Source organism: Rousettus aegyptiacus, unplaced genomic scaffold (assembly GCF_014176215.1).
Source record: "Rousettus aegyptiacus isolate mRouAeg1 unplaced genomic scaffold, mRouAeg1.p scaffold_m13_p_5, whole genome shotgun sequence".
NCBI lineage: Eukaryota > Metazoa > Chordata > Mammalia > Chiroptera > Pteropodidae > Rousettus > Rousettus aegyptiacus.
Genome location: NW_023416308.1, coordinates 96,699,140 through 96,727,086, shown reverse-complemented (window position 1 = coordinate 96,727,086; position 27,947 = coordinate 96,699,140). Strand labels below are relative to the sequence as shown.

The 27,947-nt window shown below is 36.6% G+C and overlaps 1 protein-coding gene, 1 non-coding gene and 1 pseudogene across 4 annotated transcripts in view; 2 read left to right on the top strand and 1 right to left on the bottom strand.

The window, feature by feature from the left end:
* Positions 1 to 27,947, top strand: part of KCNA4 (potassium voltage-gated channel subfamily A member 4) — a 434,546-nt gene that overhangs the window by 270,423 nt on the left and 136,176 nt on the right. The gene's annotated exons all lie outside the window — the stretch shown is intronic.
* LOC118603189 lies at positions 10,681 to 10,799 on the top strand. Its single transcript, XR_004951129.1, has one exon. It is a non-coding gene; the product is annotated as a 5S ribosomal RNA (ribosomal RNA).
* Positions 13,457 to 13,575, bottom strand: LOC118603666 (annotated as a pseudogene).

Genomic DNA, 27,947 nt, shown 5'->3' with positions numbered 1-27,947 from the left:
CTAAGATACAGAAAAATGAGTTGATTTGCCAAAGGTCTTCTAGTTTAGTAAGAGCCAGAGCCAACATTTGAAGTCAGCTGGAGTCCATTCACTGCATAATAGTGCTTCTCTACTTAGTAATGACTAAGTACTTAGTAAGGAAGCAATACACTGTAATGAATAGTTGATCGATGAATTATTCATTAGTTCTGGTGCAATATCTAACAATGAAGTGAAGGAGTTTGTCAGAATTGTTTTTACTCTCCTGTTGGGATCATCATATAGGGATTTTAGTTTGAAAAAAAAAAAACACAAACATTTATTTTCCTTTCCTTTGTTCACAGAAAATGTGAAAGAGTGAACAGAGGGATGATGGAGCAAATATATTGACACAGCTTTGTCCAGGCTGAAAGGCTGATAGTTATGAGCTAATATTCTACTGGCTTCATTTGGAGCAAGAGTAAACTTTACAGCTTCTTCCTTCTAGGTTCCCATCCTTGCCACTGGCCAAAGGAAAAGTCTGGCAGGAGGGTGGGGGAGGCAGAACCTTTATTTATGAATGAAACCTACTTAGTGTCAAATTCATGAGAGGAGATTGCCGGTCACTTTGAGGAGTGAAACTCAGTGCACACATATGTTGAGCAGGGGCTGACTATGTATCTACTTCTGTAAATGAAGTTTTGTTGGAACCACCCTGTGTTCTGACTGTGACTTTTGCATGTTATACCAGTTGAGTTGACTGGTTTCGACATTGACATCATGGCCCATAAAGCCTAAAATATTTACTATGTGGCACTTTAGAGAAAAAGTTTGTCGACTCCTGCTCTCAAGCATTATGGGAGTTCATTCCGCGGCTTTGGAGCTAGATTGTCAGTGTTGGGATTCTGGCTCTGCATCCGCTACTTGTGGGACAACAGATGTAGTAGTCAAACTTTCAGCATCACAGTTTTCTCCTTTTATAAAGTGAGATGATGATATTTACTTCTTAAGGTTTCTCCAAATTAAGTATGATATTAATCCCTTAATATGTTAATCCCTTAATATGATGTGTAATACATCGTGACTATAATAATTTTTGTCATTGTTTTTACTTTACCATTATTAAAACTTATATTCTTTTTTTTTTTTGCTTAGCTAATCTACGATCCATAGATTTTGGGGTAAAAAATGGAAGCAGCTCCCTTTCGAATTAGACTTTGATTCAGAGCCAAATATTAGTATTTACTCAATAGTATGAAAACTATTAATTCATGGCTGCCTGGGCTGTCACCTGTCTTTCTAATCACATGAAATCAAAACACAAATTTTTCGACCAGCATCCATTGTTTTTCAGTATGTTTGTAAGCTTCTTATAATTAGTCACTTCCTTGAAATGAATGAATTGATTGATCAATTATAACCGTGGCCATGGCAGATTCTGTGATCTCCTCATATTTAGAGAGGAGCGATATATTTTTTCTAATGGAAAAGGAGATATGAGGGACAAGACGAGTAGTGAGGGATGTGTGATCTGATGTACCAAATCAAATTTTGCCTCTGTGGTCGTTTAGGGAGGTCAAAGAGCACGCTGCAGACTCAGTGGTTCTGCTGAGCTGTCTGTGGCTTGCAGCGAAGATACTAATGGAATAACGATAGTTCCTGACATAAAGCAGATGATGTTCTATTTTTAGGCAAGAAGAGCTATGTGCCAGATATGATCCAGACACATTCTCATCATCAAGGATATTGAAAAATGCCTAGTTTCCTAACCCCCTTTCACTATATGTAGGATGATGGCTTGCAGAGGAGCCATTCAGAGAACCCTAATAATACTACTATTCTTCAAGCATTTATTATGTACCTGGAACTGTGCAAAACATTATCCCAGTGAGGAAATGCTAATACTGTTCCCATTTTACAGCTAAAACTCTTACTTTGCTGAGTTTAACAAGTTTTTAAGCATGAAAAGCAGAGCTGGTTTCAAGTCCATTTCTAGTTGACTCCCAAATCCAAGCATGATTAAAAAGAGAAAATAGGATATAATTAGTTTAAACTTTCAGCTCTCAAATCAAATTAGAGAAATGATTCTCTAGCTTTTTATTATTTTCCAGGCATATCGCCCTCTATTCCATGGACTGGAAGTGAATAAAGCAGTCAGTTTAGAAAATGATGATATTCCACATTAGGGAAGAATTCAGCCAACAAAAGACCAGAATATGAAGTTGGACCTACTAACTGTTTAGGACATAGGATTATTCCCAGGAAATAGAAATAAACAGTAGGATCAAGCCAGCAGTTACATTCAAGGAGACCTGGCAGGTAGATCACAAAGGTAGGGTACCTAAGAGTAGGCACCATTTGGGTTCTGGGAAGGTGGATACAGGGGAGTCAGGCAGCAGTTTAATGGAAGTCAGCACTGAGTTGGGTATGTTCGGGTCAGGTGTCCTATTTGAGGATTTTGGTAAAATGACAAGTCTTTTATACGAGGGAACTGGAGTCATGGAAAGTTGTTCAGGACAAAATATTAGCCAGAATCTCAGTTATCAGAACAGAGGCCCAACTACTCAAATTAATAACAAGTAATAAGATATAGAGCAGCAAAAATTTCAAAACAAAACATTTCAATAATTGTGCGTTAATCACCTGCCATGTGCAAGGAACTGGGACTGGAATATTATGTTACAGTTCTAAAATTTTCCCTGACTACAATTAAGCCAGGCTGGTTGCAGAATCTGGGAGGGAAAATCAGTGAACTTAGAGTGAGGGTAAATGAATAATGCTTTAGCAATGTATCACACATGGTGTCTTTATTATCTATGGATATTTAACAAACCACCAAACTAAACCTTAAAACTTAGTGTCTTTAAAAAAAAATTATTATTTTTCATGATTCAGTGGGTTGACTAGGTGGTTTTGTTTGTTTGTTTGTTTGTTTGCAGATTTCATGCAGCTACAGTTACCTGGTAGATCAGATGGGAGGCAACCAACTTCTTTCCATTCACCATGGTTTTTCATTCTGCTCTTTTTCGCACCACAGTAGTCTCAGGTTATAAGATGGGAAGAAGCTACAATGCCCATTAAGGCCTTGGCTTAGAATGGTTTTCTCCGCATTTTTGGGAGATCAAAGCTAGTCACAAGGCCAGCCCAGGTAAAAAGTAGATGACATACTGATGAGAGAAATGGTGAAATTGTATTGCAAATAAGCTTTATAATAGGAATGGAAGATAATTACCATATTTTATATCATCACAGTTTAATAGTAAATGTAGCAAATTTTTGGTTCTCTGGCCACAAATGACTCACATTTCAGCCACATGCAATATATTTTCAACTCTCTTGCAAGATCCATCCACAACTGCGGGCATCCCCAGTTGGGTTGAGTGTCTCATCCCAATTGCAGCATCAAACTTGAAGGGCTCGTGTTGTCAAGTTCTCCTCCTTGTGGGAAAGAACATATTCTTACATTAGCTGTGGGTCAACTTCTGCTTCTAGAGAGTAATTCTTTGATCTTCTGTTTTCCTCTGTTCTTTACCCTAACCTCTATGTTTATAGCTACGCAGCTTAATCAACCTGCTTCTTACTTATAGAATTTGGGAAACCGTGGGTCTTTTCTATTTTGAACTATCTATTGTAGTCCAAGGTGGTAAATCATTCATAAAATTTTTGTGGATTTTTAATAATGCAGTTGAGGTTAGCTTGATGTCCCAAAAGCCATATCCATAATTCCTTGTGGACAGACATTTCCTCTAGTTTGAGCTCCATATATGGCTACTATGTAACCACATCTTTAAGATTCTAAGAGTGTCTAGTGGAAACCACCTTAATTCTTTCTGAAGTCTTAACAAAGGATCTTAGAGCCACATCCTTATTTTGGTCTCTACCCTGAGGTCATTTCTTACTTTGAGATTTTGTCACCCAGAGAGACTAGAAATGTGAAATAGTTTTATTTTCCAACCCTTAAAGTCTTGCCTCTTTTATGTTTCTTTTAAATGCTGTTTACATTGGGAGAATTTCTTCTTTTAGTTCATCATTCTAGTATCCTAATTTATAATTGTCGGCTTAAAAATGAAAGGGACTTGATATATTTAATGTTCTGCCCTAAAACTTTAGCCAGATCTACAAATTCATTAATTGCATTTTGTGGCTTTTAACCCTATCATGAGAGACAGATTTTCCAAATTTTCTACAAAATAATTAGGTTTCCCTTGTCCAAGCCTCTGACAGCAGTTTCTTCAGGTATATAAGGTGTGTTCCACCCTCCACTAAAGGTCTCCTTGCTTCTCTCTCTTGCCTGTTGCCTGGTCTGAGAACTAATGTCACATGCTTTAGATTTAATGGGAGCACTTCACTTCGGATACCGATTTATCTTAGTCATTATTACTATGCAACGAACCACCTATAACTTAGTAGCTTTAAACAACAATTTATTATTTCCTCTGAGTCTGTGTGGTAATTAAGCAGTTCTGCTGGTTTTTCTTGGCATCACTTGTGTCACTTTAGTATGCTGGATGTAAATCTCAGCCACTCTATCTATTAGCTTTTTAAACTTAAGCAAGTTATTTATCTTCTGCTTCTTAATTTTTTTATCTAAGAAATAATTGGGAGTAAAAATAGCTACTTTGATTTTTTCTTGCAAGAATTAAATGAAGATTATGTGCATAAATCACAAAATAAATGCTTGACATAAATATTTCTACTCTTCCTAGTACTACTAACAACAACAACAACAACAATATTAAGCGTGAAGCTCAGGCTTGGGGAGAAAGATGGGAACATTTATCAAAATGTGGTCTCAGGTGGGAACCTCAGCCAAAAAAAAAAAAAAAGTGAAAGTGACTTACTGATGTCATCTGAATTACTAAACTGAATTTGGATCCTTACATCCCCTTGCCTGAAGAGTTAATAGACCTCCAGTAGGTACCCAGGGGAGCCTGTGGAGGTGAGAAATGGAAGGAAGAAATCAAGAGGGAGAAGCTAAGTGATGGAAGGATGGGAAAAGGCAGTGTTAGGGTGCCAGGGAAAACATCACACTAAGTAGAAAGCCTTCTGTTGGTCTGTCTTGTTTGTATGCTAGAACTCTTTTCACAGGTGTGCTGTGAAAACCTTAGTTATCTAGTGAAACAGTAGATCATTCTAACTCCCCCCTCCCCTCTCTCTATTCCTTAAACTGAAAAGAGTCTCTCATCCAACTAAACAAACTACCAACCTCTCTGCCATGTTCTTGACTCTCACACTCCCACCTGGGGGCAGAGATTTCATTCTAAAAGCACACCTGGGCCCAAAGAATTAGCCTGTCAATCCTCTCTAGTTGTACAGATTCTATGGTAGGTACAAATAGATCAGAAGACAATCATTTCTAAGGAGAAACTGATGGTTGGTTGTTATTAATCCCACTGGCACCAAAACCTTTTGAAGGAGAGGACCTAAACCCTTCTTTGGAGTTATCACTTGGTGGGTTGCTATTTTGGAATCATCATTATGTAGATTTCTGACACGTCGTGTCCTAGATCGCAAGACCTCAAATGCATAGCAGGTTTCTCACCTCAAATTCGATGTATGTCTTGGAGCTTGTCACTGTATACTCATCGTGCTAATTATACTTCTTGATTTTAGAGTGAATACTTTTTTTTTTATAGAAAGCAAAAAAAAAATTATTTCAAAAGAAAAAAGTAAAAGATAAAATTCTATTATAACTGCACTTTGATAAAAACTCTCTATCAAGCATGAAGGATGCTCTCTATGAGCATTCTTTCCTGATGACTTTTATAACTGTAGTTATACATGCTGTAAAGTACTCTGTGGGCATGTCTTAAATGTTTCAATGTAGGATTTATTCTCAAATAGTATTCCCACCCTTATAAGTGGTTGGTTTTTTTAGTATTTACACATTCTATAATAATATTTTAGGGGGTTATTTATTTATCTATCTTGCCACTGCCACTGATAGAATCTAAGAAATGTTTTCCCCCATGTTCCTTTCCAAGTCCAGCCTTCCCCTAATGTTATTGTTGGTTTTAGTGATGACATTAATATTATTAATCATGTGTCAGGTACTTTATCATGTACTTTATCCATATATTTCATTTAACACTTACAATAAAATTTCAGGTAGCTATTTCTATCTTTAGTTCTATACAAATTAAAAAAAAAAAAAAAAACAAGACTCATAGTAGATCATTTGTTTTGTTCCTGAAGTATCAGCAGTGCCAAGAAATACATCTGGCACACAGTAGGTACTCAGTAAACATTTGTCAAAAGAATACATGAATAAAGTGAAAAATAGGAAGTCATCTTCAGCCACTCAAATCGCGAAAGGAAGAGATTAATAGAAAGGGAAACGTGTTAGTTATAAACACAGTTGTCTTCTAAGTGCAGTAATCTGTATTATTTAAAAGCCCCTTTGTTCAGGTGGGTGCCTGGCTGAGTTATTTGCTATTTGCTATGCAAGACCTTCATCATGACCCTCAAATCATTCTGGAGAGGAGAGAAAGTGTGGAGAGCTTCAGTGAGTACAGGGAACCAACATACAGCCAACTCAGAAAATCAGAACCCAAAGGAAACTTGAGAATGTGAATTCCTTTGAAATTTTAATTCCCTCCAAAGAATACTCCAGGGAAAACAATCTAATTGCAATGTTAATGAAGTGGAAGACATGAGCTAAAATTAGTCTTAGAGGTACCTAGCACAAAGAAGGATCCTCCTCTCTCACAAAACAAAGACAACAACAACAAAAAACAACATGTAAACTAGGTATTCAGCATAATTTAAAAGGAGAATGTAATTTTTTAAAAATTGAAACAAAAAACTAAAATTTAGGACAAAGAACTAAATTAACAAGTATATAAATATCACAGATATTAAAAAAAAAACATGTGTTAATGAAGGCAAAACATTAGGAAATGCATAGAGAAATAAAGAAATTATCCTAGATCCGTAGATGATTTATCAAGATGGTTGCCATGAGGACACCACAGCAGGCCCTGGTTGCCATTTGGACTACAATGTCCCACATGCCTGGCATATTTTAAGGGCTCAGTAAATGATAGCAATGTTTAATAATATTGCTTCTCTACTTTGTGAACTGTTCATTAATCTCTAAAGTTCAATTCAAAGCTTATTTTTCCTTTGAAACATTCTCAACTTCCCTTTGTCCCTTTCTGGCAGGAATAATTTCCCCCCTTTTATTGTATTCCCATAGTATCTGTTGCAAAACTCTCTTACAGCCCTGCACAATTTCTATTGTGAGCATCATATGCACATTTGTCTTTTCTGTTGGATTATGTACTCTTTGAATGGGTGCCGGATGTACACCTTATTCATCTCTGCCCTGTGCTTACCCCAATGTATGCAGATAGTTAACAAGTACTTAAGAAATGAGGGGGAAAAAGAAGGAATGAATTAGTGAGTGAATGAAAGAATGAAAGAATGGGGGTAACCCTGAGTGGTGGGGAGGTCCTGTGTTAACTCCAGTTTACTGATAAAGAAAAATGATGACAGCGGATGTTAAAGTAGTCATATTTGCAGTTGAATTTTACCAGATACCTACTATGCTCCAGTTCTGATGAGTTCTTTTCATGCAATATTAGCATCCTTACAATAGCCATTTTAAGTAGGTGCTATTAACTCCATTTTACATCGAACTTTGTAGCAATCATAAAATGTATTTATTATTATCCTCCCATTTTACAGATGACTAAGTAGAGACTCATAGAGGTCATAGACTTGCCCAAAATCACATAGCTATTAAGTGGCAGGGATAGGATATTATCCTAAGTCAAGTCAGCTACAAAGGTATAGTTAATTTAAAAATTAGAAGCAGAGCCTAGACTGTCTGGTAATAGTCCAGTATTTCAATTTTACTCTCATTCTCATTTTTGCAGCTCAATTTTTTAACAAAACATTTAATAAACTCAAAGATAATCATGTATAGGTAGATCAGTACCTATATACATTGTAGAATTTGAGAGGAAAGTAAAAATCTTCCTTGCTTTTCATTATTTGTCTCAACAATTTGCCAATGTATCTATAACTTCCAGCATTGTGGAAGGTGATTTTTCCCAAAATGGGTCCTGCTGGCTGTTAATAGGTGTTCTGTGTTCAAATAGTTCAGGAATTTGGAATTAAACGTGGGTTTAAATAAAGTTTAATTTATTTTTAAGTATCATGTTCAGGATTCTTTTTATTTTATTTTTTTATTTTTATTTTTATGGTAACCTTGATTAACACAATCCAATAAGTTTCAGCCATACATTTTAACAGTAAGGCATACACACACACAATAAGTTTCAGCCATACATTTTAACAGTAAGGCATACACACACACACACACACACACACACACACACACACTTACACTGTGTGTTCACCTCTCATAGTTAGATTTCTTTCTGTCACCACTTATTTGACCCCCTTTACTCCGTCTTCCTTCCCCCTCAGCACTCCACCCTACTCTCTGGTACTCTATTGTCCATATCCATGAGTCTCTGTTTGTTTGTCCTGTTCATTTGTTGCTTTTAGGTTTATATCTCACATATAAGTAATATCATGTGATTTTCAACTTTTTCTGTCTGCCTTATTTTGCTTAGCATGATTATCTCAAGGTCCATCCAAGTTGTCGCATATGGCAGTATTTCATCTCTTCTTATGGCTGAGTAATATTCCATTGTATATAGGTACCACAGCTTCTTTAGCCAATCATCTATCGTAGGGCACTGCAGTTGCTTCCATGACCTGGACACTGTGAATAATGCTGCTATGAACATCGGTGTGCAAATATCTTTTTGGATATGAGTTTTCAAGTCTTTGGGATAAATACCCAGTAGAAGGATTGCTGGATCATATGGTAAAACAATTGAGGAACCTCCATACTGTTTCCCATAGTGGCTGTACCAATTTGCAGTCCCACCAGCAATGTATGAGGGTTCCTTTTTCTCCATATCATTTCCAACATTTGTTATTACTTGTCCTGTTGATGATAGCTATTCTAACAAGTGTGAGATGGTATCTCATTGTGATTTTTATTTGCGTTTCCCTAACAGCTAGTGAAGTTGAACATCTTTTCACATATTTGTATGTCCTCTATGGAGAAGTGTATGTCCTCTATGGAGAAGTGTCTGTTCAGGTCCTCTGCCCATTTTTTGATTGGATCATTTGTTTTCTTGTTGTTATTGAGTTGTATGAGTTCTTTGTATATTTTGGATATTAGGCCCTTATCGGAGGCATTGCTTGCAAATATATTTTCCCATTCAGATAGTTGTCTCTTTACCTTGTTGACAGTTTCTTTTGCTGTGTAGAAGCTTTTTAGTTCGATGGAATCCCATTCATTTATTTTTGCTTTTACTTCTCTTGCCTTTGAGATCAAATTCAATAAATCTTCTTTATGTCCAAGGTCTATGAATTTAGTTCCTATGTTTTTCTCTATGAATTTTAGTGTTTCAGATCTTAATCCATTTTGAGTTAATTTTGGTGTGCAGTGATAGACAAGAGTCTTAATTTCTTTCTTTTGCAGGTGGCTTTCTAGTTTTCCCAGCACCATTTATTGAAGAGGCTTTCATTTCTCCACTATATGTTTTTGGCTTTTTTTGTCAAAAATTATTTGCCCATATAAATGTGGGTTTACTTCTGGATTCTCAATTCTGTTCAACTGGTCCATGTGCGTGTGTGTGTGTGTGTGTGTGTGTGTGTGTGTGTGTGTGTGTTTCTGCCAGTACCATGCCATTTTGATTACTGTCACTTTGTAGTATAATTTGAAGCCAGGCAGAGTGATGTCTCTAGCCTCATTCTTTCTTTCTCAGGATGGCTTTGGCAATTCGGGATCTTTTGTGCTTCCATACAAACCTGATGATTTTTTGCTCTATTTCTTTAAAACCTGCCAATGGGATTTTGATGGGGATTGCATTAAATCTGTATAATGCTTTAGGTAATAAAGTCCTTTTAACTATGTTGATTCTTCCCACCCAAGAACATGGCATATCTTTCCATTTCTTTGTATCTTCTTCGATTTCTGTTAATAGGGTCTTGCAGTTTTTTATTATATAGGTCCTTCACTTGTTTCATTAAATTTATTCCTAGGTATTTTATCCTTTTTGTCGCAATTGAAAATTAATTATTTTTTCCACTTTTTTTTCTGACACTTTATTATTAGGGTATAGGAATGCTATGGACTTTTGAACATTGATTTTGTATTTACAAACTTTACTGTATTTGCTTATTGTTTCTAGTAGTGTTCTTGTGGAGTCTTCAGGATTTTCTATATAGACAATCATGTCACCTGCAAATAGTGATGGTTAGACTTCTTCATTTCCTATTTAGATGCCTTTTATATCTTTCTCTTGCTTGATTGCACATGCTAGGAACTCCAATGTTATATTGAATAACAGTGGTGTTAGTGGTCAGCCTTGCTTTGTTCCTGATCTTAGAGGGAAGATTTTTAGTTTTTCACCTTTAAGCATAATGTTGGCTGAGATTTTGTCATATATGGCCTTTATTATGTTAAGGTGCTTTCCTTCCATACTGATTTTGTTAAGTGTTTTGATTATAAATGGATACTATATCTTGTCACAGGCTGTTATGTGTATGATTCTTTGATATGCTAGCATATATTTTGAATAGGTATATAAGATATAGAGCGATATTCAAATTGAGAGATAGACACTATTTCCCTTCCTTTTGTTTTTTTCTTAAGTATCAAAAGAGAATTTTGTTCCATAAAATGCACTTCTGGTCTACGGCCATGCCACCCTGAACAAGCCCGATCCCATCTGATCTTGGAAGTTAAGCAGGGTCGAGCCTGGTTAGTACTTGGATGGGAGACCACCTAGGAAGACCCGGTGCTGTAGGCATAAAAAATAAAAAATAAGAGATTTTAAGCTGACAAGGTCCTTGCAATCTGCTAGGTCGATCAAGGGTTGCCTCACCTAAAGAAAATAAAAATTAAAAAATAAATAAAATAAAATAAAATGCATTTCTGAAAAGTAGTTGGTTAAGGCATTTTGGAAACCTCTAACCAAAATACCTTAGGAAACCTCCAACAAAAATGTCAATAGTGTTACCTGGGACAGATTGCACACAGACCTGTAGGCTTTACTAACAAGTTGTGGCAAAAAAGGGCTGTTTTTTACCATATGGTTTTTTCTTTTTTAAAAAAATTGGATTGTCTAGGAACCAGGAGTTCATCTTCCAGTTCTATCCATTAAGAGGGATTGGTTCAAGTTATTTTCTCTCTATAAGCTTTGTTTCCTCTTTAACAGTGGATATAATAAAAACTACCTCATATGAATGTTGTGACTTAGTAACAATGATAACAAAACTATTAAAAGAGCAACATATTTTATCTCTATTACCACCAGGCACAATTTTAGGTGTTTCATACACTATATTTTTTAATATTTGTGGAAACTACAAGAAAAAGTTGTTCTTATCTTCACTTTGTAGATGAGTAGACTGCAACTCAGAGTGTTATCTAGGTTCTCAAGATCACACATCTAGAAAGTGAAGGAATTGAATTCAAATTTCAATTTGAAATTTGAGTCATTTGGTTATTTTCCCTATGGTTTACTAACTTCAAATTCCAAATGTGATTATTACTATAAGAAATAATAATAATGAGGATAATAAACTTCTTTGGTGCTCCCTATGTGCCAAGCTTTGTTCTAAGTTTATGTGTATTATTTAATCATCACAATAATCTTATTTATATGAATTTGATTTGTAAATTTAATATGTTATATAAGCACAGCTTTCTGCTATTATTCTACTATTATCATTATCATGAATAATGAATAAGTTCTTATGTATTATTTTCCTAATTCTATTTTCCCCATCTTTTTCAAAAAAATGTAATGTAAAAAATGTTTACAGAATGTAAAGGCCAAGGCCAAATGAGATGTTAGAAGTCATTTAATCTTATCGTTTTTTTTTTTTTTTTTTTTTTTGAGGCTATCTCTTAATTTGGTAAACCGCAATGGGGATGATGGTTGGACTGTTTGTGATTCTTCACTTTACCTTGGTCAAACTATTTGGGAAGTATAGCTCCAAAAGATGCAGTAAGCAGTAAACAATGATGAGATATCACCAAAAATTTAGAAAATAAATTTTAACTTAAAATAAGACAGAAATCTTTTTCATGCATATCTTCCCAGGAGTAAATTTAACAGGACTCACCACTCTCAACAGGCTCATCCTTGGTAACAAACGCTCAATTTTAAAACTTGGTTTTGGAGGACCTCCTCCCCTGACCTTGGAATGTATGTTCTATCTACCAAAAATTCCCATACTAGGAGCTGTTTCCAGCCTTGAGAGAGTGTTGTGTTATTGAGACCATGTAGACAGTATATGTCTTGAACCCTGTTAAGGCATCTATATAAACAATTTAAGATTGTAGTGGGTGGATACAGAAACCTATATATCTCTCAATCATGCAAGACAAGTCTTGTGTGTAAGTTCCTTTGCTTATTAAACCTGCCATCTACCAATCTGGAGTAATTTGCCTATTTCTTGAGTTTCTCCTTGCCCTCCATGTATGGGGATCTAGTTTCATCTCAGAAGCTGGTGAAATTTACCTGAGAAGCACCTGAGTTTGCAGACCAGTACTTGGAGATGGCTTTGTGGCACAATGAAAAGCACATGGGTTTGGATGTCAAGAAAACAGGGTTCAAAGCCCTACTCAGCCACTGGCATGCTTTGTAGCTTTGTTTTTAATGAGATAATTATTAATTCATGCCATGCGTATTTGTTGAGTGGCTACTAAGTGTTGGATGCTATCCTATACCATAAGGATAAAAGAAGAGCATAAATCGAAATAGTTCCTAACCTTGGGGAATTAGCCTGGTAAGGCTGGTTTGGAGCACGCAGCACCCATAGAAAGTGTGTACTGCATATGGTAGAAGCTCAATATGCTGGACTTTTTTCCTTTCGGTTTCTTGGAAAAGTAACTTTATTTTTCTTGTCACTTTCTTCATCTATGAAGTGGAGGTGACAGGATTAGGAATGGCAAAATAGAGAGGATCATTTTCAAGATTCTTTCAGTTCCAAACTTCCAAGATTCATCAATTTCAGGATAAAACCAGGTACTGATCCAACATTTAATGTGTTTGTGATGGATGTTGTTTAGCAATAAGAAAGAAAGAAGTTGCTCTTTTGTTTAATTTTCACTTCACTGTCATAATTTTATACCATGAATTATAATTTCGACCAAAATATAATCCAGTTTACAAGTTTACCTTGTGAGGAATCTGGAGTAGGAGACTTGAATATGAAGGGAAACATCCCTGAAAAAAATTTGGTAGACCTAATCTACTTCCCCCTGCTTCTTGCAAGTCCCTTCACTCAAACTGTACCCAGCCTTTCTCAGGGGTAAGAGGTGAGTTTTGTTCTCTGTTTATAAGCAACCTTATTTAAAAAGGATTTTACTTAATTTTCTTAGGCGAGGCAACCCTTGGTTGACCTCACAGATTGCAAGGACCTTGTCAGTTTACAATCCCTTATTTTTTATTTTTTATGCCTATAGCACCTGGTCTTCCTAGGTGGTCTCCCATCCAAGTACTAACCAAGCTCGACCCTGCTTAGCTTCCAAGATCAGATGGGATCGGGCTTGTTCAGGGTGGCATGGCCATAGACCTTGCATTTTATTTTTTGGTTGTGAGCTTTTGTACATAAACTATAAGCTGTAAGATGTTTTTCATACTAGGTGCAACAGGAATACAACTCAGTTTTGCAAATCTTTCCCCTTGAATATGATCAGAATTCAAGTGTCCTCATCTGGAGCAAGGCTATTTTATTAAGTGTCATTTTAAATAAGTAGTTTTCAGGTGGTTGAAAAATATCTACATATATTTCCAGTGTTGCCTGGCACATTTTCAAGGGCTAGTTATCTGTCATTTCTCAGAGAAAATCATGTCTGCAAAGTTTAGGGGCAGATTTAAATTCTGGTGACAGAATTTTCTCCTTTTAATTATTCAACTTCTATAATTAAAGAGAATTTTTTGACATTTAGGTCAAAGGGTACTACTTTCATTAATTTCTAGAACTGAAAGACTTTGCTCTTGTTTGGAATGTTGATGCAATAATGCCACAAATGTCCAATGCATACTACTACTACTACTACAACTACTACTACTACTACTAGCACTTCATACCACAGTATCTAAAGTTTTTAATTCAGAAAACTTTTCAATAATCCTGCAACTTTATAGAATAGTCAAATGTTATCACAAGCATACTTTTTTTTTATTGCATTTTGCTTAATTCACTTCACAAATGTTGATTTATTTTTTTTACAAATTGATAAGATCTTTACTAGCCAAAGGATTATGACTTGCTTTTTTGTGATACTATACTTGTCTTTTTTTGTGTGTGTGGTGGTCTGGAACTGAACCTATAATATCTCTGAGAATACCTGTATTACTATCCTCTGATTGCAAAAAAAAAGTTACGAATTAAAGAATGAGTATAAATAGAACTAATTTCTATACTTTACAGAGATCTCATTGCAGCCTGAAAATATGTCTGCTTTTAACTCCTATAACAGTTTATAATTATATTCAATAAGTTGTCTCCCCACATTGTAAACTTCTCAATATCAAAGTCCTTCCGTATGTCTTTGTATCCCTGGCACTTAATTGTTGCTCAAACGTATGTTGAGTGGTTATCTCATCGTAACACATGTGACTTCTTTGAATAAGGTTGTACTTGAATGGTTTTAGTCTTGTTATCCATATAAAATTTTTTTGAAATATATGAATATAAACAATTTAAGAAACTTTGTCACATCTAGCACATTGTTTCAACATCTCATTTTTCCATTGATACGAGGATCTGTATCCACTTTTTATTTATTTATTTACTCCTGAATTAATTCATCTATTAATTCATCTATAATACATTTATCGAGTGTTTATTATTTACCATATACCTTATAACTTGAATACATTTATGGGTTGTTGGGTTTTTTTTTTAGTTATCGTTGCTGTTGTTGTTCTAATTAGATTTTCATTAAAATCCTGGGTTATTATCTTAGAATATTAATGATATGTAAATTTTTAATGATAAGTGAATTTCAGAAATCCTCATACTTCTATTTCTCTTGTTATAAAATAGAAATTATGATTCATACACTTTTTCTTTAAGGTGAGAGACTAAGGAGCAATTATTTTGAGATAAATGTTTTAAAGACAGCCAAGGAGAAAACAGAATGAGTTCATAATAGATAGCCTCATTTCCAAGGGAAGGTAATGATTTGTGGAGCTGAGTGATCCAGAGTGTCCCTCAGCTCTGTCAAAGTCGCAACACTTTTCCTTATGCCTCCTCTGTCTTTTCCTTAGGAGACCTCATTGACGTTTTTTCTTTCCAATGGGCAGTATCCCTCCTCTCATCACTTTTGTCCTCTCTCCCTAACACTTATTTATTGGTTTCTTCTACTCCAGCCTGTCCCTGTTCCACCTAGTACAATAACACCCTAAGTATAGTCATGACCCCTACCCATACCTGTTCACAATCACTCAGTGGCTCTCACTGTCCATGCCTATTAGCTAGGCATTTAATACCTTCAACTTTTAGGCCACACTTACTTTGGAAAAATTATTTCCAGGACTTTTTTGTGTATCTATCTTAAGTCAAACTGACCACTTATCATTCCATGTTCTGTATATTGTAAGGAGCTGCCTCTCTGCCTTTGTTCATGCTTCTATCCTAGGACTGTAACAGCCTATCCCTCTACTTTCTCAAATCCACATTCTACCTTTTCTTGAACTCAGTTAATATATTAATCCCTTCATTAAGTCCTTTTTGTGTTTGTTTGTTAATTAATAACATATGATATTATGTTAGTTTTAGGTGTACAGCATAGCAGTTCAACATTTATGTACCTTGTGAAGTGATCACCACGATAACTCTAGTAACCATACTAAGTTATGACAATATTATTGACTATATTCCCTATATTATTGCCTCTATGCTGTTCATTACATCCCCTTGTCTTATTTATTTTATAACTGGAAGTTGTACCTCTTAATACCCTTCATTCGCCTTTTTCACTCCTTCCCTGAGACCCCTACCCTCTGGCAACCAACAGTTTGTTCTCTGTGTCTATGAGTCTGTTTCTAATTGGTTTGTTCTTTTTTTTCTTTTTAGATTCCACATATAAATGAAATAATACAGTATTTGTCTTTCTCTGTCTGACTTATTTTACTTAGCATAATACCCTCTAGGTTCACCCATGCTGCCGCAAATGGCAAGATTTCATTCTTTTTTAATGGCTAATTAATATTCCATTTCGTGTTCGTGTTTGTGAGTGTCTGCGTGTATCTCATATCTTCCTTATCCATTCATCTATCGATGGACATCTAGATTGCTTCCACATCTTGGCTATCATAAACAATGCTGCAATGAACATAGGGATGCATGTATCTTTTCAAATTAGTGTTTTTTCCTATGGATAAATGTCCAGAACTACAATTGCTGGGTTATGTTAGTTCTTTTTTAAATTTTTTAAGGAAACTCCATACTAGTTCCTGTAGTGGCTACGCCAATTTACAATCTCATCAACAGTGCACGAGGGTTCCCTTTCCTCCGCGTCATCATCAGTGCCTGCCTTTTGAATAATAGCCATTCTAACAGGTATCATATGATATCTCATTGTGATTTTGATTTACATTTCCTTGATGATCTATGATGTTTAGTATCTTTTCATGTGTCTGTTGATCATCTATATGTCTTCTTTGCCAAAATGTTTTTTCAGGTCCTCTGCCCAAAGTCATTCTTGATCTCCCAAACTAGAAGTATTTTTCCTCTCCTTGCATTCAAAATGACAAAGCAATTTATTTGTAATTGGCTTATGACACGCAAATTTTAATAAAGAATAACAATTAATATATAATATAATAAAATTATGATGAGTTATACCAACTTTATTTGCATTTTCAATTATATTTTTGTTTATGGTGAGAAACACGTCTGATTACTTATTATATTTTTAGTGTACACTGGGGGGAAATATTTATTGAATAAATGAATAAATAAATGAATGAAATACAGAATAAACAAATGAGTCATTTATAGAGAAATATCTTCTTTAATGCTACAGCCAATATATATAGTACAATACTACTTTTATAAATTGATCAGACTATCGGGATCCTCAACTATACAAATATAACAAATAATCTAAAATTAGTTAAAATATTTCTGAGCAGCAAGGAAAATAGCTATCATAAAATTTATTTACATTGGTGCATACCCTTAAGCTAGCTGGAGCTTACTCAGTATTAGGTGTTACTTTGGGTTGCTGATTTAATTAGCTTAGTTATTTAGTTGCCATAGAAACTTACAGCAATAAGAAGGGGCAAGCATACCATAAGGGAGAAGAAGAATGAAAGCAAATAGTGTGACATATCTTATTAGCCTGGAGATAATGACTATAGTGGTATAAGAGCTCTGAGAAATAATTCAATCATTTTATCGAATATATTTTATTGGGGATGTGTATTTTGCAAACATTTCCATCAAGAATGGCCCCCCAAATGAACTTTGTTTCTTAAAAGGGATCAGCTTTAATTATCTAAACATGATGAATGTAAAAATACCTTACAACCGTAAAGCATTTTGACATTTTAAATGACTCTAATGTATAATCCATGAATGGTAACTATTAGGCTGTACACCTGAAACTAATATAAAAATAATATTGAATCTCAGCTCTAATTTAAAAATTTTTGAAAAGTGTGAAGAGAGGATCAAAGAGATAATACAACTTGGTAAAAAACTCATAAACTAGTGAATGGTATAGCCAAGATTCAAGTCCATATATTCTGTACTCCCAAATTATTTCTATTTCACTATTCGTAGTGGCACTTATATTCAATATTTCATCTCATACTATTTTTGGAAAAATTATACAGTTCTCTTTAGGATCAGTATATCTGCACAGTGACATGCTATCTAGAATACATCTAAAGTGATCATTATAAAGTCCACTTAAATCTTAGGGTTACAAGGAAATCTTAGTTAAGAGCTGTGTCCTGAAAGCTGTTGTCTTCAAGTCCCTGAGTTATTATTAATTTTAGACGTCCATTCAGTGTCTTGACATCATTCAACTTACAGAATGTGCATCTTTCTGTTTAAGGCCTCTTTCCAAGAGGCCGCTCTGCCTATTGACAGTTGGCTAGAGATACCAGGGTTTTAACACTATCAACCAGTTAGTGAAGCAAGGGAATGTATAAATATACCAGCTCTCTCAACCTTAAAGTGATAGGCAAGCATTTTGGGGGGATCCCCTGCAGGATTAAGCTTCGTTCACCCAGCGCAATGTCTGACTTAACTTGCGTTGATAGTCTTCCCTCCCCTTATCACTGTCTTGATTCCTGTAAGTCATCTCTATACCTTCCACATAAACCGCCCACATTCAAAATCTTGTCTCAGCCAACTTCTGAGAGAACTTGCATGAAGACATATCAGGTGGAATTATTGCACTTTGCATTAGCTAATCCATTAAATCATAACAAGAATCACAGTAACTGATACTTTTGAGACTAATTATATGATAGCCATGATTCTAAGTGTTTTAACATTTTTCCTTATTTAGTGAAACCCCTATGGGGTAGAAAGTATTAATGCCATCATTTTACAGAATAGGAAACCAAGATTTGAGAGAAAAAGTAACTTGGACAAGGTCACTCAGCTTCGCAATGATGGAGCCAATATTTGAACCTAGGCTTTCAGTTTCTAGAGTCTAGTTTTTAAACCTCTAGCAATTAAATTGCTCATTTGAGATGCACACATACACACACATGCATGCACAGAGTCTGAATAGAAAGAAGTAGCTCTTTACTGGCAGGCAGTATGCAGAAAAATGGGTTCTTTCTCTGAGGGACCTGCCTATAGTCAGACACTTTCATTCTATTGCTATGAACCCTTTTATTTTAAAGAACCAAGAAGCAGTTTAAACATGTAAATATTTAACTGAAATGATGAAGCCCTGTATAGTATGGTTTCTCTGCAGTTCCCTTCACTGTAAAGGAATTGGTGGTTAGAAAAATATAATTTCTCTGAACATAGCTTCATCCCATTTGTTCAAACAATTAAGCCTATTGATGAAATTAATCTATGAGAGGAATGACACACGTTGGCAAATTGTTCTGCTCATCTTGTCAGCCTTTGTATTTTCTCATTCTCTCATTTTAACTCTCTGCCTCTGTTACTGTTTATGCTGTCACTTCTCAGTGTCTTCTGGGAGCTGATGTTTCCTACAGCGTATTTGTTTTTTTTTTTTTTCCATTTCCAAATTCATGCACGGATCTATTTTATCTACTTGCTTCTAAGGATATGTTTGCTATCTCCTCTCTTCTAAGTTTTATGATAGCTATTTGATTTATCTTCTGGTGTTGATTTGCCTCAGTCATTTTTTATTACATATGCCTCATGCTTCTTGCATTCTGGCATAATCACATAGAGTCAGGTGAATAAAATAGAAGTTAATGACTTGTACATGTAAAGAAAAGGAAATAATCATGACTTTAAAAAGACTACTGTACTTTAAATACTTTGATTAGGTAGAAGAATTCCTTTTGGTCAGAGATTTACCTTTTTGCCTAGGGAAATAAACCTCTCTTGGGTTGTTTGATTATGAAAAGCAAAGCCTTCCATCTCTTGTTTTGTTCTCCACTGCTTTGATGCAAAACTTAGATAAATGGAAGTGGGAAATGTGAGCCTACTTCTGATTGCTGGTGAGGGGCAAGCAGGAGTGTGGGTTGTCTTGAGACTTGGAGAAGATGAAGAAAATCTTGACAGAAAATGGCAAGATAGCAGTGATGTGAGGCTGAACATAAGAGGAAGCCAGCGACATAATGCTGGTAGAAATTATCCAGGGAAATTTAAGAGACTGATGTCTAATGTTCAATATCCAGTTTTTGCCTCACCTGTACTCTGCAGAAATCTGTGATCACTAAGCCTTAGTAGAAAACAGCACATACTGCCTGTGTTAGCAGTTTTTAGAGAGCTAAAGAAAGCAGTGTGGGGATCAAGGGGTGAGAGAGAGAATTGTAACCACAGGTTCCATGTTGATGAGTGAGATAATAGAACTTAAATAAGACCAGATTCAGAGCACATGATGGACAGGAGAACTTATTTGTGCCCCATATGCATAGAAACAGAGAATCAATTCTTCATGCCTAAGCAAAGGTGAAGTTTTAAAAACACAAACCTGATCATGTAATCTCCTACTTAGACTTCTTCTGAGGCTTTCATGAAAAACTCCTTGCAATAACTTACATGTCCCTTTAGAGTTTTACACATCTCTTCAGCCTCAACTTGCAGAAAACTTCCCCTTTGTGTGTGTTCTTCATCCATACTGGCATCTATTCATTCCCTGCAACTTGTCATGACCCCCTCACTATAGGACCATTGCGCATGCTGTCCAGTCTGCCTGGAATACGTTCCTTACCTCCTTTGAAAGTTGATTCTTGTTTATCTTTATATTGCAACTTATATGTCCCTTCTTTAGGAAGCTGTCCTTGCTTTCCCTGATCAGATCTTCCCTGATCTGATGGGGATGCACCTCTTCTTCAGTATACCCATCATAGTTGTAACATCACAATGATGTGTGTGATCACTTGATTAATGTCTATTTCCCCATTAGTCACAAAGCTCTATTCAACAGGTACATCTGAGTTTGATGAGAGTTTCATTTTTAGGGACTTGTCTAGTGCTTGCCCCATCATAGGCGATCAGGAAACATTTTCTGGAGGAAATAAGAGGGAGAATGAAGTGAAAGAAAAAGGTATGGAAGGAAGGAAGGAAGGAAGGAAGGAAGGAAGGAAGGAAGGAAGGAAGGAAGGAAGGAAGGAAGGAAGGAAAGAAAGGGAGGGAGCGAGGGAGGGAGGGAGATGATAAACATTTATCAGGCCTCAAAAGTTTTCTCTGCCTGGTGCTGTTTGAAAGACAAACCTTTGGAAGGATCTGTTTTCCTTCTGATTCTTACAACTTCCTAAGGGTCAGTACTGTTTCACAGATAGTGGAGACATTTGCTAGACTTGACAGTTAAAGAAATTTCTTATCTATTTAGTTAAGTTTTGTTCTGGGATGAAGAAGAAGGAGGAGGAGGAGAAAGAGGAAGAGAAATTATATTCTGATCAATCTTTTAAAACTCTTCGATAGGTATGTATATATGTGCGTGAATTTATTTGTGTACATAAAGGGAGAACTTTCTCTCCAGCTGCAATCATTTAGCAACAAGCTAAAGACTGTGAAGAGAAGGAGTTCTCTCCTGGTCTATTTGGCTAATAGTCACTTCTTAGGAAAGAGAATGATTTGGCAAGAGCAAAGGACACAAGTGAACGATAACCCGATGACCTTTCTTCATTCTTGCCAGTCAAACTCTTCCTCTCATGCTCTAGTTGACTATTAAGGTATTTTATTCCCAGGCTCTAACTATGGGGTTGGAGTCCTACATTAAGACTGTTATCCATGCTAGAAATCAAACCGAATTTCACCTAGTAACTTTGTGATCTTGGGCAAGATATTTAACTTGTTTGAGCCTCAATTCTCCTGTATTTAGAATGAATATAATTTACTCATGTTAGGGGGGTGTGATAAGTTTCAAATGAGATGACATATGGAAAGCCAACTGCAGAGTATATATGTTTAAATGCTCCTTTTTTGACTCCTCTCTGAATTCCATTTTCTAAACATGTTTTCATTTTGTCTAGTTCCTGCCAGAAGTGAGTTGGCTCATCAATTATTGTTCTACAGTGCAGGTGTATTACCTTTCTGTACCATGAAAGATAGGAAAAGAAAAATCACGTTAACAATCTTTAATAATCACATAATTAATCTTTCTCTCACTGACCCTTCTGAGAAGGATCAAGTGCCCAGACTGAGTTTTAGAAGCAACTTTAAATACGAGGGCCTGAAGTTAGATACTAAATTCTTATGAGTATAGAGAAAGGAGAACTCTCTGTGACACAGGATACCTTTTGGTTAGGGATCTAATGTAGCATCTCTGAGAGCAACTGCATCATTTAGGTTCCCAACGTATTTGTTAAGAAAGGGAACCAGGGGCTCCTCTGGCTTTTCCCTCAAGTCATACTTTCCTCCTTTCCTTCTTGGAAGCTGCCAGAGGCAGACTCACCAATGCCAGTCAGAATCTTTAGAGAGAGAGAGTGACTACCTCCTTTTGCCATTTTTGCCCTCCTAGGATTTCTACCAAAAGAGACCTCTGAGCAGGACTCCTGTTTGCAGTGACTCATCCAACCTGTAAGAAATAGACAAATGCCACTTCATGGTGATTTTATCTATACTTCTCTTTCTCTCATTCGGAAGCACCATAATTCCCAAAATTGAATTTTGAATGAGACATTCTTCACTGACCAATGGGACAGTGAATATGCATAAATGGAATCACACTGCTTTTCTCAAGTAATTTGTTTTCAGGCTAGCCTGAAATTGTCTTTAAAAGCTGAGAAACAGCCTTGATTCAGACTCTCACTTAATACTTAATGCCTGGGGATTAAATAGCTTGATGATCAACCAGAAGAGAAGTTTGTTTTATAAAAATAAAGCTAGGAAGGGTGATGAGGCCGTGGTATCATTTCCCACTAGTGGCCAGGAGAGAAGTTGCTTAGGTCAGTCTTGAGTATATGAACAATTTCTTGGAGAGTAGAAAGCGAATCTCTGTGAAATACTATTGTGCTTAATTCCCTGCACCAAGACCTTGTTAAAAGTTAGTGATTATTATTAGCCCATTTCATTTTACAGATGAGATTCAGCAATGTGTTGAAGATCTTATAGGTATTATGTGATAGAGACACAATCTGAACAAGAACTGTCTGACAGGCAAAGTGAGAGCCCAAGGTTCTAATGAACCACTATATTATAGTGTGAGCTGGTGTTCCTTAAATGTTTGGAGACATACAAAATGATAGCTAACAATACCAGGTGTTTTGGAATGAATGTAAAGCAAGCAGAGCAATTCGCAAACATTGAGGACATCTCTGTTGGGATTCTGTTCAGGATGAAAGCCTAAGGCACCAGATCCTGCAACCTTGTTTCAAGGTCACTAGGATACCTTAAATCTGTTTCCTATTTTAATTTTCCACACAAATGAAGGTCGATGAAACTATAAATCAAATAGGAAGTTTGGATCTCACTCATACTTTCATCCCAGTGTTGTGTCCCACTCACTTTATCCCAGTGTAAAGAGTTCCTTAATCGGGGAGATGCTAGGATTTTTCTTAGAGAAGTCTTTTGTCATCAGGGAAGGTTTTAAGATGGCATATTTAGAACCACAAGGAAAGACTTCAGTTGCTTCTCTTTTACTTTTAAGTTTCCATTCATTTAATCATACGCTATATATCACCCAATATCTCTTCATTGAGTACTTTCCATATCCAGGCACTCTGTTTTTCTCTTGGTCTTCCCATTCAGGACACTAACTATTCTGTTGTGAACCCTAATATTTTTCTGAAATTGGCTATGACAGCTGCCTCCACATTTTGTAGAAAATTAGATACTGTGATTTAAAGATAGACTAGTTACTTATGCTTCTTAGTGTCCACATCTATGAAAAAGAGACTAGAAGAAATGAGTGGCTTAGAATAGATGGATTATCAGATGTTTTCTAATTCTAAAGTTCTTTGATCCAGTAGCTTTAGTCTCAGTTACACTCAGCAAAGTAATCTTATAAATCCAGTCAGGTTTAAAGGCTGTAGGGTTTTCATTTATAAAATAAAGAGTTTGGATGCATTTTTTTCCAGCTCTGAATGTCTATGATTTAATGAAACTTCTGCTCCACTTTGCTTCAGAGCACATTTTGGGGGGAGAAAAAAGTAGCTGCATCTCTGCAATCCCCATGGATTTTGAGAACATCCCCTTCTCTCATAGGAGGATGCTGTAGCTTAAGAAGACACTGCTTTCAGAGTCTGAGCTAAGCGTTTTTCATGTCCCTCTTTTCCTTCCCAGGAGGCAGTGTTGAGGAAAGGAAGTCAAGAGGAGGACATCTAGCTTCAGATTGCCTGGGGTTGAATTATGACATCTTACTTACTGTGTGCCATGAAGCAAGTTATTTAACCTCAGTTTCTTCATCATAAAATCAAGCCAACAATAATTTACCCGGAGGTCAATGACAACTAGAGGCAAAAAAAAAAAAAAAAAAAAAAAAAAAAAAAACACTACTTATAGAGCTCTTGGAATGAAGCCTGGATCTTAGGGAGCAGTCAACAAGCTAGTAGCCACTATTTTGTTGAGTGAAAGCAGTTGGTTGAATATCGTCTCCAAGTTTGGAAGCCTGTGATCCTAAGGGAGTATACAGTAGGGGTGTGGCTGGGAAAATTGACTCAGGTGAGAGGGAAGTAGAGAGTGGGTGAGGGGTACAGTAAAGGGCGTAGGCTGTGGCTTCTGGTTCAAACCAGTGAGAAGAATAAGAATGTGTGAGTGTATTTCCAGAATAGAAAGACAAATATTTTTAATCTTTCTTTCTGTATTTATTCAATAAATAATGACTTCCCCTGTATCCCTTTCCTGTCCTCCCTCTTTCTTTCTTCTTTCTTTTCATTCTTCTTTCTCATCTTCTTTTTTCTTCTTTTCTTTCATTACATGCTTCAATATAAATTCTAGCCTGAAAACGAGAGAGAGCCTGGACTCATTTGTGGGGCTGGGAATGCGAGGGAGAAGAATGGTAGGGAAAGGCAGGAGTCTATTTTGGCCTCCCTCCCCACTCATGTTTGGGGAAAGACCAAATAGGCCTGTGACTTATTGATCAAAAGTGGAAGAAAATTCATGCTGGCAGGCAGGCTACAGTGCATCTGAATCAGCCTGGGCCTCATCGCAGGAGGTCTGGAAGGTAAATACCAGCTGTTCCAATGGAAGCCACGGAGCAGGCCCAGGCTTTGGAACTGAGCAAATGGAGAACCACTGTGTGGTTGGGCCCCAGCCCTGGGAATAGGCATGACATTCAGCTCCTTCTATTTGTAGTAGTAGTAGTAGATGGGATACCCCATCTGACTGGGATGGGGACTAGAATCATGGTGCTTCTGGGGCAGGTTTCCAGAGAGAGTGCAGAGCCTCACCTGTCAAATGGCCACTGGGATTCACAAGCTTTGTCTCTGCCATTGCAATTTATAGTGAAAAACACAAAACACAGTCTCAACAACTAATCTCAAGCCTTGCTCTGAATTAATACTCAGGTTTAGACTGTCATTAAAAGAAGCACTGCCATTGTGGCTTGGGAGCAGCAATTTGATAGCATGGCTATACCTGATGACAGGGAAAGAACTGGGGAGAAAGCTACGATTGAACATTTAGGCAGCGTGCTCTTAGTGCTCATCTCTTTCTCTTTCATCCTTCTTTATATTATCTCTTTGATTCTTGAAACAACCATGGATTCACAGAACTTTGAATAATAAGAGGATGCATAGACATGATTTGACATAACTAAACCCCATTAAAAAAACAGACTCTTCACAATGCGATAGATGTTAGAAAGGACCTTAGGGTGTCTTCCACAATTTCTCTGTCAAAGCAGGAAGTTTTCTATGCTAACCAGGGCAGTTGATCATCTTCCCTTCTCATAAATGTTTCCATTAATAGCGAGTAATCTCATTGTTTCTTGTAGAAGCTCATTCTAATGCATTCAACCACCTTTCTGAGCTCCCCCTTTTTTGTATGCCCAAGTATAACATTGATGGAAGAAATTAACTCTTTATCACTGACATACAACTCCAGCTTAGTACAGATTTGGGGTTTCCAATTCCATCAGCAATCCTTCCCTTAACTTTTTTACTTTTCTGCAGTGCCACCCACATTACCACCATTGACCCCAGCTCAGACTGGTGGGATTAGTTTCAGAAGTTGGCTGCACGTAAGTATTGCTGCTGCCTTCTATTTAGCTTCTCTTCCCCTTGACTGCCACAATTCATTCTGTGTCAAATAATGGTGTGTCATTTTCCCCTTAATCATTCTTTACCCCACAAAAGATATCTTGTGTGTGTGTATGTGTGTGTGTGTGTGTGTGTGTGCGTGTGTGTGTGTTTTCTGCTTTAGAACTCTCTATTAGAACTTGTACCATGTTCCCAAGGAGAAGATTGGAGGTCTCCTGGTGAAGGTAATACCTTAGGCTGCTGGATGATCAGATGTTTTGTTTTTGTTTTTGTTTTCATTTTTGTTTTAACCTATGTAAAAACAGTGTAATAGGACAAGACATGTGGCCTTCAATCTCCCCAGCCTGCACTGATGACCTTTGCCTTTTCAAGTCCCCTTAATTCACTCATAGGAGTAGGACAAGTATTTATCTTTTCTTTTTTTAGCTAAAAGTCTTTTAGTCAAAATTCTCCAGGATGTTCATTTATCGCCCCTTTGAATGGTTTTACTCTATACATACAGTTGAAAACTATTGAGACTAGTTTGTCTAGATTCCTCTATTCTGACCTTGATTTCATCCTTAATTTTCAACCTTCTTCCAGTTCTCTTTTCTAGGAGATAACTTGGGTGTTTTTCTCTAACACTGTCCTCAGATAAGAGCCTGAGATTCACCTACCTAACTTTATATCGGAGAAGAGTAGAAGACAAACTCTTCTTTTTGAGGAGCCTGATGATCTTTGAGGAGCCTGGTGATTGAGATCAGATCCTCATACCCATTGACTAGGAAAGAAAAATCGACTCAGTCTTACCTACAACCCAGAGTTCGCTTCATATTTCTGTGCTGTATGTGAAAAGGTAGATTAGGCCCAAGGTAGACTTTCTCCACTAATATAAAGATGAAGCCTATTTTCTAGTAACATCTATTGTTCTTAGGTCTACCTCATAAAACAACACAAATGACGCCATGTCTCAGGTATTAATCCGGCAAGGTACAAGAGTCAGGTCACATTCAGTCAAGCCTAAGGCAATTCACGTTTGCCATAATGAGTTGTCCAATAGCACTTCATCATCCACTGTGGTCCTCCAATGGAGTTGAAAGCCAGTATAAAAGAGTATTAAATAGTTTTGCATTGGATAAAAGCATCTTTCCATTGCACATCTCGGGCAGAAACATTTATAGCTAATTGAATTTCCACCTATACCCACCCCTTACCCAATTTTCCCACCACCTTTGCAATGAAGAAGGGTCATGTGACTAGTTCTGGGCAATCTGAGCAATAGATTATAAGTCTAAGTGATGTATATCACTTTTAGACCAAAGCATCTAAGAGTTATGTGGAAACTGCCTGGGTACTGAGTCACTGCTGAAACACAGATTTTCCAGAGAGTTTTCCAACATGTATGAGCATTCATAGGAGCAAAAAATAAATCTTTGTTGTATTACCTCACTGAGATTTTAGGCCTAATTTATTGGCACACCACAACCTAGCTCACAATGACTGATAAAATATTTTTGTTACAGTGCTCAGTAGACATGGCCACTAGGTTTGTATAATTGTAGTGGAGATCTCCAGGACCACAGAGCACCCTTATTGAGAGGAATGTCAGACTGAGAAGTTCTTTCTGAAAAAGGAAGGAAGACCAGGGGATAATATATAAGCAACAGCATCTTTAGGGTTATGTGGAACTAATTGGCACTCAAGGTCCTGACTGCATATGTCTCTTTTTCTAGCATAGGCCTTGCCACATACTCTGGTTCATCTCTGGGTGGCTGGGACAAAATACTTGTGTAGGAGACAAACTTCACACTGCTAATGTCTAGGCTTACTAACAGATGCCTCTGAAAGTAATGAGAATGCTACAAACCTGAGATGGGATTTGGAATTGAAAATTTAATGGACATGTATTCTCTATGGAGTCTTCACGGCTCTAGCAGGCTTCAGGCCACAAGCTGTATTCTCTTGCCCATCAGAAACTGCTCTTGCATGAGAGCTAAACAACTATTGAATTTTATACTTGAAGCCGTCAATATTATCTTATAGGTTTCTTCCCCCTTCTCTTCTGTCCTCAGGAAGATTTATAAGGCTGTCTTTCTAGTGCTGCCATTAACAAGCCTTGGGTTGCCTCTCTAGGGAGGGAAAGAA